General features: G+C 40.3%; 1 pseudogene; it reads right to left on the reverse strand.

Moving 5' to 3' along the window:
* Positions 1 to 5,072: 5,072 nt before the first annotated feature.
* LOC123407986 lies at positions 5,073 to 13,379 on the reverse strand (annotated as a pseudogene).
* Between the last annotated feature and the right edge of the window lie 7,183 nt (positions 13,380 to 20,562).

Below are 20,562 nucleotides of genomic sequence, written 5' to 3' on the forward strand. Positions count from 1 at the left end.
GGTTACAGTTGACCAATTGCATGGTTAACCATTGACTTTAAAAAAAAGTAAGTAATTAGCAACAAATAAATATTTGTGAATGTCAAAAAATTCACCAATTTAATTTTTTACAAAAAAAATGTTAAACGAATTTAAAAATTCACCAAATTTCATTAAAAAAACATCTATTTTAAAAAAGGTTCAACGAATTGCAAAAAAGTTCATCAACTGTAACAAATGTCATCGAATTTGGAATAAAGTTCATTGAACTTCAAACAAAGTTCACTAAATTTGGAAAAAATCACCAATTATGAAATATGCACATCAAATATGAAAAAATATTCATCGGCTTTGATAAAAGTTCATCAAATTAGAAAAAGAGTTCATCAAATTTGACAAAACGTTTATAAAAATCTGGTGAACGTTTTTCATTGAATTCAAAAAAAACGTTCATAAAATTCACTGAACTATTTTTGTCAAATTAGAAAAAGGAACAAAAAAATAAAGAAAGGAAGGAAGAAAAAGAAAAAAGGGAAAGAAAGACCAAATGAGACAGAACATGTATGTAATCAGACACTTTTGTCCGGTAGTTTAGAAAAAGGAAAAAAAAGGAAAATGGGCTAGCCCAAAACTGAGAGGACTGCTTCTTCGGGATCTTTTCAAGTGTCATTTTCAGACACAGTCATTTAAAGCGTTATTAGCCGTGGTCGTGTGTCACGTTCCGTGTCTTCTTTTTGAATTTGTTTTTTGTTCTTACTAGCAAAATGGCCCGTGCGTTGTCACTGAAGAAAAAATAACAATCTTCAATGATGATGACCACATTATGTTCACATATCATTGCTTGATTTAAAAAATTTGTGCAAAAATGCAAGAAAATGTTTCTTCTTTTAAATTTATTCACAAGTTGAAGCAATCTTTACATTTTCAAAAAATATATATCATAGTTGTCAAAAATCTTGGTAACTCAAAGTTTTATTCTGAATTTCAAGATTTTTTTTAGAGAACATACAATAATAATCCGATCTATCCAACAGTGAATTCTTCAAAATTCACACAGGTATATTGTCACATAGACTTAGAAGCATTAAAGTTTAATTACATACATTAGATCTTTCGTGAACAATTTTACAAATATGTGAACAATTTATAATCGAGAACATTTTTTACAATTTAGAAACATTTACTAAAAATCGTGAATATTTTTTATATTTCGAACGGGTTTAAATATTTTCTTTTAAATTGGCGGCCAATTCAAGAAAAGACGAACATAATTTTTGATGTTGGCGGATTTTATCTTAAATTCACAAACATTTTTTGAAACGCATGAATTTTTCTGAATAAACAAACATTTTTATAAATCAGTAATATATTTATTAAATTCATGGACATTGTTTTGGAATTTGCAAAAAAATATAATAATCCGGCGCTTTTTTTAAATCCTATTTTTAGATCAAAATAAAAATTCATCAGCATTTTAATTCGAAATTCCTATTTTTTAGTATGCAAAAGTTTTTCTAATTCGAAATTATTTAAATTATAAATAAACAAAAATGGAACGGAAAATTTTAAATAAAAAAATAAACTATCAAAACAGGCATTAGCTATTTTTAAAATTTTAGGACATTTTTTAAATGCATTAACATATTTTGAATTAGAAAGGATTTTGTTAAAAGCCTTTAATAATTTTTAATACATGGAATTGTATTTGAGATCATGGACTTTTCTTATTGTACAAATATTTTTCTAAAATTGCAAACATTTTATTATATATGCGAGCATTTTTTACAAAACTCCGAGCAGTTTTTGAAGTCACAAACATTTTAATTTTATAAATATGTCGATTTATAATTTTCAGTTTATTGAAGTTTTAAAGATTATTTGAAGTTCTAAATTATTTAAAATAAAATAAAAACAAACTGAAAATAAATAAATAAACGGAACTAAAAGCACGCGTCTGTGCATGGGCCGGCCCTTACGGTGTGTTGGATATTCTCCCAACGTGCAGAGTGTAATATAGGACGTTTTTACATGGGCCAGCACAGTCCAAGATTTTTCGCTTTGTGAAACGTTTTCTATTACTTACCGGTGGCATGGTGGGTAATTTATGCAAACTTTAGGGGTAATTTTCAAGACGGACGACCAGAAACCGTTTTGCTTTATTATTTGTTCTTATTTTCTTGCACATATTATTGGTTTTTTAGATTTTTTTTTAGATTTTGGCTTTTGGGTTTTTCACTGGTCTTTCTTAGCTTCTGGATAGAAAACAAATTACGTGAAAAAATGTGTTTTTTCCTTTCTTACGAGCCATGGAGTTGCTTCCGCAAGAGGCATGGTCACCTCTCGAAAAAGGGGAAAAAAGTTCGAGAGGCATGGTTTTGCTTCCCCGGAATGCACGGATTTGTTTTCACGAGAGATATGACCGTGCCTCTCAGAAATTTAAATATGTATATATTTTCTTTTTTCATTATGCGAGAGGCACGGTTTTGCTTCCGCAAGAGACACGACCGTGCTTCTTGCAAACAAAAAATAAAATGCATTTTTTTTCTTTCACCAGATGCATGATTTTTTTTCATGAAAAAATATTCGTCAAAACATATCAAGAATAGATCTAGTTTTGAAAATCTCGATGCGAGAAATCCAACAGTGAAAATTATTCGAGATTATGACGCACGGTTTAAGAGATAAAATGTTTTAAATAAAAGGATCTCCAAAAAAGGAAATAACTTTCAGGTTGCGACAGGGTGACACACATGCAGTTCGTCACTTGTCACAACCTAAAAAGTAAAGGAGTGACCTTTGAAAGGAAGCGCACTCCCTTGTATTGATAACTTTTTGTAGGGCAGAGCATAGCTTTATTACTTTCTTTTTTGCGAGGGAGCATAGCTTTATTACTTAACTGTGTCCGAATAGATCCCTCGAGACACATGCAGCGACGAGGGCTGGAACATCCGACTCAAACTCCACATAATGGTTCGCAGGATACAGTCGGCCAACACTCGCCAGCTCATGTGCAACTAAATTTTGCGCTACGGCAACAAACTACTATTACATATTTAGGAAACCATAATTTCAATTGAAATTTCGTTGTCCTTGATGATGGCCACGTAGGGCGACGAATCGACCTTCCGGAGATCCATAGCCTCCGTTTCAAACTCAGCCTTAGCAGTTAGGGCGACAACATGTGACATAGCAATGTCTTCTGACACGAGCAGCGATTAGACCTTCATTGTGGGTGCGGGCCGCTACACCCCACCCCGCATGATCCTCGCCCGATACAAATGACCCGTTGAGATTGATCTTCACCATGTCGTCTCTTGGTGGCCTCCACTTTTCCACGGAAGGTTTTATGGCCTCTGGAAGGTAGACTTGCATGTATTCCAGGATCGAGGTGTGAGTGCGCCCAGTCTTTCACGGAATCAAAACCGTACCATTCGTAAAATAGAAAACATGTTTTCTTTCGTTTTCAAGAGGAACGACCGTGCCTCTCACGAAAGCAAAACTGTGTCTTTCACGAAAAAAAGCAGAAAAGATGTTTTTTCCGTTTCCGAGGAGCATAGTCATGTCTCTCAGGAAAGCAAAGACACTCTCACAAAAGCAAAACCTTGCTTTTCGGAAAAGAAAAAAATATGTATTTTCTTTAAAAACTTTTTCTGAAATAAAAAATTCGATCAAAAGCTAATAAATGCTGATGAAAAACTGAAACACGAAAAAAAGAAAAACAAACCTAAAAGACAAAAAATGTCGTGTGAAAAAAGGAAATAAATAAAATCCAAAAAAACGCTCAGAACGCGATATGTGATGTTCATTAAGAATGTGTCAAGTAAATACGCATGGAAGTGATTGCTGCCAGGCTCTAAAAAGACGCTCGCCATCCCTAACATTGAAATATGCTATTCGCAACATGGTGCGGCAAGGAGTCGATGTTCCGCACACACACCCCATACGTTAATTGGCCGGCCCAGTTTACTTAGCCACCGGTTTTGGGAACTTTCCTGATCCGTTTTTTTTCACTTTTTTTTGGTTTTCGTTTTTATGTTTCTGTTTCTTTTTTTCTATTTTATGTTTCTTTTTGTTTTTTTGCAAGGTTATTTTATATTTTTAATCATAAGTTTATGTTTGAATTCGAAAAAAAATGCTTCTAAAAGAATTTATAAATTTTAAATAGTTTCTATTTTTCAAAAACATTCATAACTTCCAAAAATGTTTAGGATTTTTAAAAAATCTATGATATTTAAAAAAATATATTTTAAGAAAATGTTTGAAATATCAAAATTAGAAGAAACATCTACAGAGCTACTGCTTGGATCCGTATGTGGTCGTTACTCACGCCTGCGGAGTCCAGGAAGATTATTGTTATTGGGTGCAGCCGGTGAAAGACGGTAGCACTGGATATATTCAACTGATATGGATGACAACATACTAATAGGCTAGGTGTTTAGTCATCATAGTCTATCTTTATTCGGCCGTTGGTGGCATGTAATTTTTCCTATTTTGGTGAGACCTTGTTGGTCCCGTTGGGGATTGCACTTGTTTTGAACAGCTTTGTTAATAAAATGGCAGCATGCATCATCATGATGCAGAGGCCGGAGGTAATCCTCCTTTTCAAAAAAACTTCAAATTTTAAGGGTTGACCTCAACTCTATACTTATTGTTGAAGTTATAGTTTGTAATCATATCAACAAGCTTTGCATCTAGTACTCTTGCATCTAGTGCTACTGTATAAATTGCTAGCTAGAGCATGACATGATTGATAAAATCCCCCTTTTATATATTGTCTTGGAGCTATTCTCTCGTGCTATGGAACTAAAATTATTTAACTGAAGTCTTCGCAGCTAGGACCATCGTCCCATTAAGCCCTTTGTCCAAATTCTCTTGTTTAGTGGGTTGCACTGAGCCAGGCCTAGCATAAAAACCTGAAGGAAATATCTGAGGTAACGAAAGCCCCACATGTTATTCAGCTTGTCGGAGAGATTGATTGAAGACACAACGGAGATGCAACTGGCAAAGGTCGAGACACACCTCATTTCAGTTGTGAGGGGTTCCTACGTTGGCAAGGAGCATCGTCCTCCTCGCTGACATAATACCTTCAAGATTTATGTCACTTTCTCTTTTATCCGATGGAATCTATTTATGCCACTTGCTCCCCCTCCCCATCTTTCCAGGCTCATGCGAAAAAAAGACCGACTCCTCACGTCAACCCCAACAAAGAGTGCCCAATTATCCATGTTTTACCTCCACCCATTTTGCAGGGCTGGTCGACATGTCAAGGTGGTAGTACTGAGCAGCCCGGGCTCATTTTCTCGAAACAGGAAACCATGAGAATCATATCACCGCAGACCACTAGCCATGGTGTTGCATACGAGCTTGGGGCCAGGTCACCAACCCACTTACTTATTATCTCCTGCAGACCAAGCTGGGGGGACAACTACAAAGTGTGAATCTTATAACAATCGTCCATGGCGATGAGCTAACCATTGAATTCCACAGTCTGTTCTATCGATGCATGAGAAAGCTGGAGTTCAGACCAAGAGTCACTTCCCGGTAGCCAATCAAACAGGGAGGTTGCAGTACTGACAAGGAGGTGTGAGTTGGGTGATGCAAGGGGAGCCGTCAAAGTGCCAATAAAGTAGAACTCCCTCCCAGACTCAAAATCACCGTTGAATGGTAGTCGCGGGGGAGAAATTAAACCTCGGAACGCTGAATACATCAACAATAAGACAATATCCAGCATGGTATCAAATTAGTTTACCACAGGAAATGCCAGCAAAATACATCTCGTGATAAATTTCTTGAGGAATGGCAGCAAAGGGCAATGTTCTTGTCATTTGGATCAATGACCTCACGTGTGCGTAGCTCGTGATGATCATTGTTAGATGGGAGATTAGGAGCTTCAGCACATGCATTGAATTGGACGAGGAGAGCTCGGAATCTGGTGCAAAAGGCAGATTTGTTTAGGTATGAGCATAATGCAGCACGCCAAGAGTGACATGATGCCGCGAAGAAAAGAACATCATGGAAGACCCCGATAGCGCAGGAATTGAGTTTAGCGGGCTGTTAGAGCATATATCTCCATATGTGGTTTTGGTAATTGATGACAATTCCTATGGACTAATGGTTGCCTTAAGTTGTATTTATAGGATTTGTCCATAGGCACTTCTTGAAATCCATCTGTTGGGTTCAAGGAGTTTATATGATGACCAAGATCGTATTCAAGGTATTATCCAAAGAATGGTCATAGAGACACCAGGTTGATCAGGATCTCAGACAAAGAGTAAATCAAGATGATCAACACACAAAACGTATAAGATGTACCGAGAGGGATCAAGTGATCCCATGGTATGATAAGCATTGTCCATTACGTGTTTGTGTACTAACCCATGGTCTTTGTGAGATTCCTATGTGGGGGTTAGGTGTACTTCCATGGACTTGCGTCAAAAGGAAGATCTCATACAACTCATGAAGGATGACGTCAAGTGGTGATCGTCATCAAGATTGTGGTGTGCAAGTTCAAGTGGATCAGCATGAATATATCATTGAAACTATTGTTAATGATCATGTGTTAATAAGGACAAACTCATGTGCTAACAAGGACAAGATCAAGATAAGCATTCCTGAGCACTACATGCTTGATTCTTGTGGATGTTCACATGGTGGACAAATGAAGATGAATACATAAGCTAGGCTTTCCACATTGTGTATGGGAGAGCTACTTGAAGACTGCATCATGTCTTGCTTTCAACTTGGGCCAAGAAGGAACAACAACATCAAGCTCAAGTGAAAGGGCTAACTCAAAGGTATCAGTCCCTTTGACGTTAGTGGTGCGGAGTGATGATCAGCGAATAAAATTATATACTCAAGTATGGATCATCGGTACCCCCTTTACAATTCTTGAGTCTTTAGGGATCCCGCACTATTAAGAGGGGATCACAGGTTTTGCGATGAACTTGCTCAAACTACATCTCCACTGTTTTGCTCAGACCACATATTCTCTACTCTGTTCCTATCTCAAAACAGGTCTATTGCCTCGGACTTCCGGCTCCCTCCGAACGTCCGAGGGTCGGACGACCGGCAGGCTTCGGAAATCCGGAGCCCTCCACCAGAAGTTTTTGAGTCATATAACTCGGAATTCCGGCTCCCTCCGGACATCCGAGGGCCGGACGTCCGACGAGCTTCGGAAATCCAGAGCCCTGCACCAGAAGAACATGAGCTCTATAACTCGGATTTCCGGCTCCCTCCAGACGTCCGAGGGCCGGACGTCCGTCCCCTTTCGGAAATCCGGAACCTCCCACCAGAAGAAGTTGAGTCGAATAACTTGGATTTCCGGCCTTCTCCGGACGTCCGGTCGCTGTTCAATTCACAGTGTTTCCAGTCATAGCTACAGCCCTCGGACGACCGACCCCTGTCGGACGTCCGACCCCTTGCGAACTCCCGGACTTCCGAGAACTGCCGGATGTCCGGACCCTGTGTGACTTAAAGTGTCCCCAATGGATGTTTTTCTCTCCCCACTATAAATACCACCTCCCACTTCGTGAGAGGGTGCCCAACACAGCCTTATCCTCATAAGAACACACTTCTACCTCACAGACATTTGTTCACACCAAATCTTAGATCCCAAGAGCATTTGTGAGCCCCTTTGAGAGTTGTTCCAATCAAAAGATAGATCGTCTCCCTCTCCTCCTCTCAACCCAAGCTATTTGAGATTTGAGCAAGTTTTGAGCATTCCCCGTGATCTTGTTACTCTTGGAGGTTGGAGACTCCTAGGCGGTAGGAGTTCTTCGGAGAGGAATCAATCCGTGTGATTACCCCCCGAAAAGTTTGTGAGGGTTTGGAAGCCACCTCAAAGGCTTACCACTAGTGGTTGAGAAACGCCTTCGTGGTGTTATCTCAAAGGGAGAATAGGGTGAGCCTTCGTGGCGTTGGTGTGCCTTCGTGGTAACATCCACCTCTCTAACGGTGACTAGCTTCCCTCCAAGGAAGTGAACATCGGGATACATCTTCGTCTCAGTGACCTTGATTATCCTTAACCCTAACTCCTTACTTGTGGTTTACTTGTGTTACTTGAGCATACATACATTGCATATTGTTTGTGCTCATTATATTGTGTTGGCTATTTCTTGTACGAGATTAATCATTCAAGCATACCTTCTATATCCACACGTTCATACTTGCAGCTTTTGATATATCGTGTGATATAGTGTGATCTAGTATCTTGTGTTGTTCACCTACTTGTCGTGTGATATAGCTCAAGTAAGTTTGTGTAACGTACTTGTGCTTGTTAGTAATTGTATTGTGTCCATCTTGGTAGATCGTGTTGTTGATACACGTTGCAGTGCCTAGTGCATTTAGAATTTGTGCTTGACAAGTACCCTTTTAGTTTATTTCCGCATTAGTTTCAAGCCAAATCCGAAGAAGTTTTTAAATAGCCTATTCACCCCCCCCTCTAGACGTCATCGAGGTCTTTTCACGGGCCATCTCAAAGGTCTATCCAACCATGGATCCCGAGCACAACAGGTTGTGTGAACGCAGAGGCAACACATAGTTTGCTAGGGTTGCACACAACCCCTCCCCTCCGGTGCGCCCCTAGTTGGCTTGCCGATGAGCAGGGATGGACGCCTCTTTTTTTTTAATCTTGTTCTTTTTAATTTTTTCTTCTTCAAAATAATTTAGAATATTAAAAAGTTCCAAATTTTAAAAAAATGAATGGTACAAAATAACGTGATTTCAACATAATGAACATTTTATGAATTTGAATCAACGTTTTCTAATAATGATGAAAAATATTTATTTGATAAACAAATTTTCAATTGGATGAATTGTCTTTTGAACTTAATAAACAAAACTATATTCAAGATTTTTTAAGAAAAAAAGATGAACAAATTTTGAATTCTGTGAACAAATTCAAAATGAACAAAACTATTTAAATTCGATGAACAAATTTTTAATTTAATGAATATATTTTTGACTTCAATGCTTTTTAATTTTGATGCATTGTTAACATGATGATCTGTTAATTTAATTTATGATAATTTCTTATTTGTTGAACATTTTTATACATTGACGAATATATTTTGAATTCGATGAACACCAAACTTTTATTGAATTTGGAAAGAACATTTGCAAAAAAAAGCAAAACTCGAAGAATAAAAAGGACAACAGAAAAATAATAAGAAAAACAGGAAAATCAAAAAGAACTACAAAATAAAAAATAGGATATGGTACAGCCCATACATGGACATTGTTTTGGAATCAACAAAAGTTTTTAAATTCTTGAATAATTTTAAATTTTCGTCAACGTTTTGAAAATTTATTAACATGCTTTGATATTGTGTACTTTTTAACATTTCTATTTTTTGGCGAATCAATTTCGCCCAATTTTTTCATCGAATTAAATTTTTTTCTCGAATATACAAAAATGTTCTAAAATTCATAAATTGTACATAAAATTCACATATTGTACATCAGACTACAAAATTTCAAATATTGCACATCAGACTTAAAAATGTCAAATTTTTCTCATAAAATTCAAGATATGTTTATCAGTTTAAAAAACATTCAACAAATTATAAAAAAAGTTAATTATTTTGAAATTGTGAACATTTTTTAATTCAAAAATGTTTTTGATTTCCTGTAATTTTTTTGAATCCAGGAGCATTTATCGTTTCCCAATCCATTTTTCTAAATCATGAATTGATTTCTGAATTTGCGAAAAATTCACAATTTTAGCTTTTTCGAAATCTCGAATTAGTTTTACAATGGAGAAAAGTTTAAACGAAAGCTAAGTAAAAATATTCCCACTTTCCCGCCTCACACATGGGCCGTCCCATGAGGAAGCGCGCGGGAACTGGTGGACGCGCTTCCTGGTTCAGTGGCGCGTACGGTATTTCCTATTTGGCGCCATACGCTTAAGTTAGTGTGCATTTTATGTTAACTGACGCTTGTGTCTTTCGTAAATGGGTCGGTCCGTCTAATCGATGGTTGACGATTTTTTTATATGAACGTTTTTAAATATCAAAATTGATGAACATTTTGAATGTTTATGAACTATTTATAGTGCAATTAGCTTTTTAATAATAGTACATGAATTCTTTGAAGAACTTATTGATGTTTGAAGATTGGGTCGTTCCGTCTAATCGATGGTTGAAGATTTCCTATTTCTATAACCTTTTTCGAATTTATTGAAATTTAAAAAAAAAATAGTGAAATTTTACCCAATTGGATGTACTTTTTTCTCCAATTTCAATGAACGTTTTTTCAAATTGAAGAACTTTTTTCAAAACTGATGAACCTTTTTTAAATATATGATTTTTTTCAAAATGATGAACCTTTTTTTAAAACATTTAAACCTTTTTATATATTTTTTCGTATTAAATAAAAAATCTGGACTTTTTTTCTGCTGAATCAACAAAAAAGAATAGATTAAAAAAAACTGGGCAGCATGCAGTGCTGCGTAGGAGCTCCCGGCACGTACATCACTAAATAGGAGCTCGTATACACGACAGGGGAATCCTAGCGCGCGGGTCGCGTATCGTTGTAGTGGCGATCCAGTTTATCGACTTCGTCCCAACCGGTTTTTTTTTTTTTTTTTTTTGATAACACACCACTTTATAGATTATGGCAAAATGTCCATACAAATTGATTCCCGGATGCATTCGAGAGCCATACCACGCCAAACACGACACCCTAACTGATTACAAGATCTAGCCAACAAATGTGCAGAAACATTTTGCTCTCGGCGCACATGAAATATAGAACAACTACTGAAAGAAGCTCTAATATGCTTGATGTCTTGAATCACAGGACCACAAGAAGATCAATCCATGACCAAAGAATTTATACGTTGAATCACAGTCAAACAATCTGAAGCAAGAACGATCTCGTGGATACCTTCATCCAAAGCAAATAGCAAGCCTCTCTTGATAGCAATTGCCTCTGCCAACTCAGGATTGTAAACATCAGGCACACCAATACCGTAGGAAACAATACAAGCTCCCAACTGATCTCGCATCACTACACCTGCCCCATGCTCCTGGTATTGGAAAAGAGAGCAGCGTCCACATTAATCATCACTTTACCTGCCGGCGGCGGAACCCAAGATGCTATTGAAAAAGGTTCACGCCTATAGTTAGGTCTGTTAATGAACAAGTGCTCCACAATCATATCAACATAAGCTTTGATTTTGAGAGCAAGACTAGACGGGTGCTGGTGAATATTTTCTTCTCTGAGTTTGTTATGAGCATCCCAAATATGCCAACATGTGACTGCTAAAACAGTAGCTGCAAGGTCATCGCATCGGTCCAGGAAATCAAAAATCCATGATTTGCAATTTGTAAATCCATTCCGACAAAGATGCACATCGAAATAACCTTTGATATCAGACCAAACAGCTTGTGCATATGGACAAAAAGCAAAACATGTTCAATACGCTCCTCAACAGAACAATGAACACAAACCTTAGATGCAGGAATATGTCTCCGGTGAAGCTGCATCCCAGATGGGAGGCAATCATGAGCAAACCTCCATAGAGTAATTATCATTTTCCCCGGTGCCTTGATCGCCCACAGTTTGTTCCATGAACTGGTTTCGCAATGGAAATTAGAGGACATACCACGGCCTGTGATACTACGGGATGAATAAACCTTTGTCATTCTAGCCAAGTGATATGCTGAACGGACCGAAAATGTACCAGACCGAGTATGAGGCCAGGAAACAAAATCACTGTCACCAAAACGACTGATAGGAAGTTGAAGCACTTGTTCCGCCACAGCAGCATCGAAAATTGACCTAACTAGCTGTTCGTTCCAATGCAAACCATCTTCAGCAAAAAGAGAACTAACCTTCTGGCCGGCCGAAAGAGGAGAAAGCAAATGCAAGACCTGAGAATTCACTCCCGGGATCCAATTATCCTCTTGAATCTTGATTGTAGACCCATTTCCCACACCCCAACGGATTCCAGATTTAACCAACTCCATACCATGAAGAATACTCCGCCATGTGTAGGAAGCAGATCGTGGACATTTTGCATCCCAGAAATCAGTGTTTGGGAAATAACGGCCTTTAAGAACCCTCGCACACAGAGAATCTGGATCTGTAAGTAAATGCCAACATTGTTTGCCCAACATTGCTTGATTAAACATGCACATATCTCTGAACCCCATTCCACCCATAGACTTCGGACATGTCAACCAATCCCAAGATTTCCAATGCATTTTCCTTTTACCATCAGCAAACCCCCACCACTGATCAGAGATAGTTCTCCTCATTTGCTCACATGTACCAACAGGTAAACGGAAACAACTCATCACAAATGTAGGAATTGCCTGAACCACAGTCTTTAATAAGATCTCCACTCCCTTTCTAGATAAAGGTCGATCAGACATACCATTGATGCGCTTCCACATACGATCATACAAATATCTGAAAGTCATTGTAGGTGATCGCCCAACCTCAGTTGGCATACCAAGATATGAATCCTGGAGAGACTGATTAAAAACACCCAGGCTATGTTTAACCTCATTCTTGATCTCCTCTGGATAACCATTACCAAAGAAAATGGAAGATTTATCAAGATTTATCTTTTGACCCCACCCCTGACAATATAATTGAAGTGTTTCTTTCAAAGCCTCCACACTCCTCCTATCACTTCTCCTATCACTGAATAAATTACCATAGAAATGGTGAACCATACCTTTTATCTCGTCCCTGTCTTCACACTTGGATCCATCATCACGGACCAGACTATTGATCCTATTGGTACGTTTCCTCGCAGAAGCCCGTGCATGAAAGAAAGCAGTATTCCTATCTCCCTCTCGAAGCCACTCGACTCTTGATGTTTGCCGTGCCATTACCTCTTCCCTTTCAAATAATTCACATAGAGATTGCTCAGTCCTTCGTACCTCCAGAGTATTAGGCTGTGATGAACCCCGAAGTTCCTTCAGCTTACGCTCTAATTTCAGAATTCCTTTACGAACAGAGCCGAAAGAAACATAACTCCACCTCTTAAGAGAAACAGCAAGTCGCCTTAGATTATCACATGTGGATTAAAGGGATAAAGAATTGTCCTGCCCATCAACCCATGCCTTTTCCATTACCTCCCTATATTCGGGTGCTCTTAGCCAAGCTGCTTCAAAACGAAAATGATGTTGCACCGGAGCTGACCTCCTCTCCTCAGCCATGGTAGATAGATTGATAGAAATTGCAAAGTGATCAGACGTAGACGTGATGACATTCTCTACCTTGAAATTGCTGAACAGCTGCATGAATTCACCATTGGCCACAACTCGATCAAGCCTTACTTTCACCAGATCATCACCAGCCTGTCTATTATTGCATGTGTACTTTGGTCCAACAAAACCGAGATCTACCAAACCGCATCCATCCAAGCAGTCACGAAACTGAGACATCTGAGCATCCGATCGATCCGCAATCCCAATATGTTCATCAGTGCATAGAACCTCATTAAAATCACCGCAGCATATCCATGGTCCACTCCATTCTGACCGTAGCCGAGATATCAATCTCCAGAAATCGTGACGAAACTCACGGCGAGGCTCACCATACACAAAGGTCGCACGCCAAGGGACGCAGTCTTACTGTGCTATAATAACATCAATGAAATGAGAGTTGAAACCCTTGAGAGAGACAGTGTATTGATGCTGCCAAAATAATGCGAGACCTCCACTGAGACCAACACTGCTCACAACAAAACTACACGAGTATCCAAGAGACCACACGAAATTTTGAACCCTAGAATCCTTCATCTTCGTTTCTGATAGTAAGAGGAAGGATGGTCGGAAGAACCTCACTAACCAGCGAAGTTCGCCAACTGTCGAGTCCGACCCGAGCCCTCGACAGTTCCAGCATAAGAGATTCATTGCGTCTGGCAGGGCTGCTCCGCAGCCGCTGCCTGATCCGCCGATCCATTAGAGGGTGTTGTTCTTTGCTTCTTATTAGTCACTCCAGCTTGAAGATGACCATCGTCAGATGTGATAGTCTGAATATTTGTCAGCGATCCCTTGTTACCAACCAGAATCATAGGCAAAGGAGAAGTGTCCTGCACATCCTGCTGCACTAGCACAATCGGCTGGTCCTCTTTGCGCTTTTGCCCACTAGATGTAGCAAGTTCCCCTGCACACACATCACCTGCCGAACCATCAGACCTCCTCATATACACATCAGTAGAAGCAACCTTCTTCGCTCGGGTAGCTCTAGGTTTCCTTGGTTTCGGGGGAGGAATACCCTCACCCACAGAATCATTTGCACGCACCCCATGCTGCCCCATGCCGCCCCCATGCTGCCTATTAACAGATGCACCACCACGAGACCCTGAAGCATTATGCTTTGAAGAAGAGTTCTGGCTTGATTTAGCTCCTACTGGCATCTTCTTCTTGTCATCTTGGACACACAATCTTGAACTGTGGTATGGAAGCAAACCTTCAGCATCACATTCACCTGGCGACAGACACAAGACGGACGAGTGCCCCACACAACCACAGGAGAAACAGAATAACGGTAGTCTTTCATATTTCACCTGGTAGACATCAGTAGTATTCCGCTTCTGGGAAAACACCGACACACATCGCATCAAGGGAAGATTAACATCAACAGAAACCCTGACACGTAGGAAATCACCCCATGCACGGCCTTTGTCATCAACATCCATCTTTTCCACCTTGCCCAACTTAGATGCCAAGGCTTTCCCTCGAACATCATTCATAAATCTAAAAGGCAGATTCATAATATGAGCCCACAACGACAGAGTATCAAAACGAACATCACTCGGACGAAGGATTGGATCAAACTCCTTGAACAAAATGCAGTGCCTGTTAATCATCCAAGGAGAACCCAGCAACACCCGATCTTTGTCTGCCTTGCATCCAAATTCAGCCATGAACCTGTTCGGTCCCAACGGATGAAACTGCAGCCCCCTAGGATTACCCCAAGCCGGCCGAAGAACTGATCCGATTGTTGAAATATGCAGGGTGTTAGGAGCCAGAACCTTTCCGACAATCGCCCAAGATGGACAACCTGGGTAGTCTTCATCCTCTTCCTCGATAATAAGCGCTGATGATTCCTGAGACGTGAGGTTTAGACGATCAAGCATCGCAGCCACGTTCTCTCCCACAGATGAAGACTGAGGATCCTTCGTAGGCGAGGCAGTACCACCGGCAGCAATATCCGAAGCGCAGATCGATAGAACTCCCCTAGGTACCGGGGCACCACTGGGAACGGGAACTCCAGAACTTGCTACTTCCTGCGCCATCTCGGAGAGTGCCACACCCAGCAGCGCGTGGACTCGGAGATAGGAGAAGGAAGGAGGCAACGGGGAAAGAGGAGAGACGGGATCGAGTGGATCGCCGCCCTCAAACTAGGGCAAGAAACCTAGGAAGCCCGTCGTCGCCGGCGGAGTCGCAGGAGCGCCTAGGTAACTGCCATTACCGCGTCGTCCGTGTGCTCCCCGCCCTTGTTCTCGCTTTGGTCACCTTCCCCCCGTCCCAACCGGTTTTGGGAAGGTTACTTTTTTCTTTTCTTTTATGTTTCTTATTCTGTTTTTTTTTCTTGTTTTACTTTCTTTTCTTCTCTGTTTTCATTTTCATTATTGTTATTCAAATTACTGGACATATTTTTTTTTGAGAAACTTTTAAATTCGTAAATATATCTAAAGTGCAGCATTTTTTTTCAAAATCATGAACCTTTTGAATATTCTTTTAACCGTTAACGTTCTTAGTAATAACTAACACTTTTTAGATTCACAAATATTTTATGGACATAGTGAACATTTTCGAAGATATTTAACATTCTTTTAAAACATGAACATTTTACAAATTCACGAATAATTTTCGAAATCCTGAACATTTTTTCGAATTATAATTTTTTTTAATTCATTGCCATTTTGTAATTTGTTAACCTGTTTGAAAAATCCGGCACATTATCTTAAATCATGAACATTTTTGGACTTCATGAAAAAAGATATCATGGAAAATTTTAAATTGTGAACTTTGTTTTCCAAATTCAAGAACATTCTTTTAAACCGTGAATATTTTAAATTGCCAATCATTCGTTTTGAAACCGTGAACATTATTTGAAGTCATGTACTTATTTTCTTAAAATTATTTGAAGCTATTTTATATCCCGAATTATTGAGAAAAAAGGAAAAAAAAGCAAAGGTAATGGGGGCGTGCCCCGCACATGGGTTATCCAGATGTCGCGCAGGGGAGAGGGGGGGGGGGTGCGCACGCGGGTCGTCGAACAGGAAGCAGAGACTCTGGTCGAAGAGCGTGGCCGCCGAACTCTTCTCGATGTTGTCGGATCATTCATCCTCTCCTGTTTCACATCTTTATCGATCGAGACTTAGTCATGGTCTCACTTTTCGTTTAGCAAGGAACTCTGCTGATTGATGTAGTTGGTTTACAAGTGTGGCCCTCTTATGGCTCTTTTATGCTCATGTTGTTAAACATCAGATCATACTTATAAATAGGGTTGGCATAGCTAAAGACAATTACAATATGTTGTTGTACAGAATGTCATGTTGTAGTCGTTATGATTGGGTTGAAATTGCACCGATTCACATGTAAAAGCACAAAAAGTAAGCGACTCATAGAATGGCTTAGGCAAATAGAGCTCTTGCACATTTTCGTTGTTAATAATAACATATCTATATCTATAATTCAACCCTGAAACCGAGCTCAGATGCACCCGGTGAACAATAAAATAAAATAAAATAGAAAATAATTTCAAAAAGATTTGATTTTTTTCTGGTAAGAGGTGCATGCGTGCCCAATGTTGGTGGCAAATTTCAGAGCATTTGGGCATTTGAGCAACTCTCAGCAAAAAAACAAAATCAAGTTGAAACAGTGGAAAAAAGTAAACTTTTTCACAGACCTTGTTTTTATCTTTTTTGTTAAGAGCTTCTCAGAAGTCAATGTTCTCAAATTTGGCATGCACATCACGCATTCAATCATCTCTTATCACAAAAAAGTTAGAATTTTTTAAACTTTTCTAGCATTTTAAATGATTTTACTGTTCATGCATGGGATCCTATCTATACTTCCATCTCGGGAAAGACAATTCGTAGGGTTGTGGCATCGGTTTCCGACTTGCCTCCATTGGACATGGTGGAACTCTAGGCCCTCGAAAGGAGCCGACATTTATCATTACATCCCTATAGGCTACCATATTTGATTCCTTTGTGTTGAAATTGCTGTTGATCTATGATATTGCGTGGTTTGAATCACCTCGGACCTCTAGATGTTGGATTCCCATGTATACCGCCATCTAAAGTCCATGGAGCAGGGCCTCATATTCCGGTGCTTTGTTGGAATCCGTGTCCAAAATATGAAGTACACACTTCATGGCATCCCTAGTAGGCGAGATTAGAACTACCCCTACTCCGAGGCCAGCAAGCATTTTTAAACCATCGTAGTACATGATCCAGTTTGAGTAAACCACATGCTCTTTAGGGAGTTGGCCTTCGTCCATTCGGTGATGGAATCAGCCAACACTGGGAATTTGATAGCCCGGCGTGGTTGTTACAAGATTTCAATGGGAAGGAGTTCAACTGGCAACTTGGCTATACGTCCGGTGGCATCTTGGTTTTTTATGATGTTGTTGAGAGGCACCTCGGAAGCCACTATTATTGAGCATTCCTGGAAGTAGTGCCATAGTTTTTGAGAAGCCATAAACACAGCGTAAGCTATTTTCTATTAGCGTGGATACCTCGTTTTACATGGGCTTAGCACCTCGGGATTGTGGTAAACAGGCCGTTGGACCATAAAATTTGTGTCCCTCCATGTCGCGCTCAACAACGAGGATGGCGTTGACAACCTCGTTGGTTGTCGAATATTGTGGTAGCATCGGCTCACTAGGGTGAGGGGCTGCCAAGACAAGATTTGAAGCTAGAAGTGATTCAATTTCTTCCAAGGTTGTGCTAGCCTAAGTTGTCCCCTTGAAGTCCCTAGTCTTCTTTAGCAGCCGGTATAGGAGGTGCCTTCTCCCCGAGGCGAGATATGAACCGACTCAGGGAAGCGACACATCCTGCCAATCTATGTAAATCCCAGAGCTCGGCAGGTGTTTTGAGTTGAGCTAGTGCCCTAATTTTATCAGGGTTTACTCAATATCTCATTGAGATACTATGAATCCGAGAAGCTTTCCGGATGAGGCATCGAAGACACATTTTTCCTGGTTAAACATGATGTTATACTCTTGGAGATTTTTAAACATCTAATACAGGTCATCGATTAATGTGCCCGCCTACCTGTTTTTAACAACCACATCATCCATACATGCCTCAGCCATTTTTCTGATTTGTGGGTGCACGCAAGTTTGTATCATTCATTGATATGTAGCACCGGCATTTTCAGTCAAAATGACATAGTGTTCAATCAAAACGGGTGATAGGCGGTGATGAAGGTGGTAGCCCTCCTGGTTGGGTTCCTTCATCTTAAATTTATGATGTCCTGAATGTGCATTGAAAATGCACAATAGGTCATGTCTAGCCGCAACATCGAGAATTCACACAATTCGAGGTAAAGGGAATGGGTCCTTTGGACAGGCTTTGTTAACTCTTTAAAGTCGACGCAGATGCGCCAGGACTTCCTTTTTTCGATACCATGACCAGGTTTGCCAACCAGTCTGAATGTTCTACTTCTCGGATGAAGCCAGCTTCTAGTATTTTGGCCAATTCTCCCCCATGGCTTGTCGCTTGGGTTCCGAGAACGGTCACAATGTTTGTTTAATTGGCTTAAAACCTCAATTATGTTTATACTATGCTTCCTGGCATGTCACAAGGATGCCAAGAAAAAATATTTTGGTTCTCTAAACGAAAGCTCTCGAACACCTTCTCTAGCGTGGCGTCCAAGCTAGTGCCAATGGAAGCAGTCTTTGTAGGATCATTGGGGTGAACATAGATTTTGTCTATCTCATTGGCAAGTTTGAACGATGTTGGCTTGGAGCACTTATCGAGGATGACAACCGCCGTCCGCTAAGTCCTCGGATTGTGCTTCCAGGGCTAGAGTTGTGATCTTATACTCATCCCTAAACAACCGTTCTGGATTATTATTTATTGTGATCACTCCGTTCGGCTCCGACATCTCCAGCTTCATGCATGCATAGTGGGGGATCACAAGAAGTTTGGAAAATACCGGTCGTTGAAGCAAACCATGATGGCCACTTCAGAATGGGATGATGTCAAAGACTAATTCCTCGACCCGATAATTGTTGTGCGATCCAAATATTACATCTAGTGTAACTTTTCTGGTGCACCGCGCTTCCTTTCCAAGGAGGGTCCTCTTCAAGGTTGTTTTGCTGGGCTCGATGCGAGATCTATCGAACTACATCTTTTCTCAAGTAGCATTGTAGATGAGGTTGAGGTTGCTGCCCCGTCCATTAGGACTTTGGCGAGATGATAACCATCAAATATGGGGTATAGAATGAGTGCTTTCGCTCCTCGGTTGTGAGCTCCTATCGGTTGACCTTCATGATCAAAAGATGATCGGTACGTACAACCATCGGCTTTCGCGTGTTGGCACACACTCAAGATGATAGACCTCTTGAAGAGCCCTTTGCATTGCATTTTGGAAGCTTGCGTCCCGTATATCACAAAGACATTCCTGACCTCAAATGGGTATTGCCTTTGCGGATACGGAGTGTCTCATCTCAGCCTTTGAGAGTGCAAAGATTATCTAGAAGGTCTAATCCTCACTTTGCCACTTGGCGACCTAGCAATTTCTGAGCTTGTGGGTCTCTAATTTGTCCGAAGAGGCGGAATGGGTGGCACATGATTCGTCGAGCATGGTATCAAGCTCCGATTTAACCCTGTCGATATTGGACCGACCTTTCTTCCAAGAAGGCTGCTTGTTGTCCTAGAGGACCGAGTCGTGCTTGGACCGTCGATTGCGGCATGGGCGCATGTCCCCTACGATCTCAGATAATTCCAAGTTGTCGTTCTAGCACCATTAATTGGTTGTCCAGATGTCCTTCATGGCGCAATAGTTTGCTACCATGTTGGAAAGTTCATTGAATGTTCTAAGGCACTTTTGTGAAATAGTTTTGTGTATCCTTCCATTGTGAACGCTGAAACGGAATGTCGCAAGGGCTTCGTGATCTATGCAATCTGGAATCTTGCTTTGTACAAACAAAATGTGTACAGAATTGATAGACCATTTCGTTGGACTATTGCATGACTAGGGCTAGATCCTATATGTAGGTTGGCCCTGAGTTGTTAGGACAGTATTGGACACGGGGGTGGGTGGGAGAGAAAATCTAATTCCGGTATGATCTGACATCGGCCTCCCGAGAATATTTTCTTGAGGCCGATCAGACATTTTCCCTAGTTCCACAAGTGACATGATACCCTGGCTACCATAGTGTATCATTGGATCCAAGCTTCATGCTTGGTCTAGTGATGCATAACTTTCAATCCATGGCTGGTTCAAGACCAGCATTCGGGCGGAGGTTATCTATGATCCCTCGACGAGATCTAATGTCGTGAGCACGTATGCGACGATGATGCTCGTATTACCGAGATTAGTGTATTGATGGGGGGTTGGTGCCTCAATCTTCTTCGGTAGCTCGGGGCAGTCGAGGTGT

This window comes from Hordeum vulgare, chromosome 7H (assembly GCF_904849725.1).
Source record: "Hordeum vulgare subsp. vulgare chromosome 7H, MorexV3_pseudomolecules_assembly, whole genome shotgun sequence".
Taxonomy (NCBI): Eukaryota; Viridiplantae; Streptophyta; class Magnoliopsida; order Poales; family Poaceae; genus Hordeum; species Hordeum vulgare.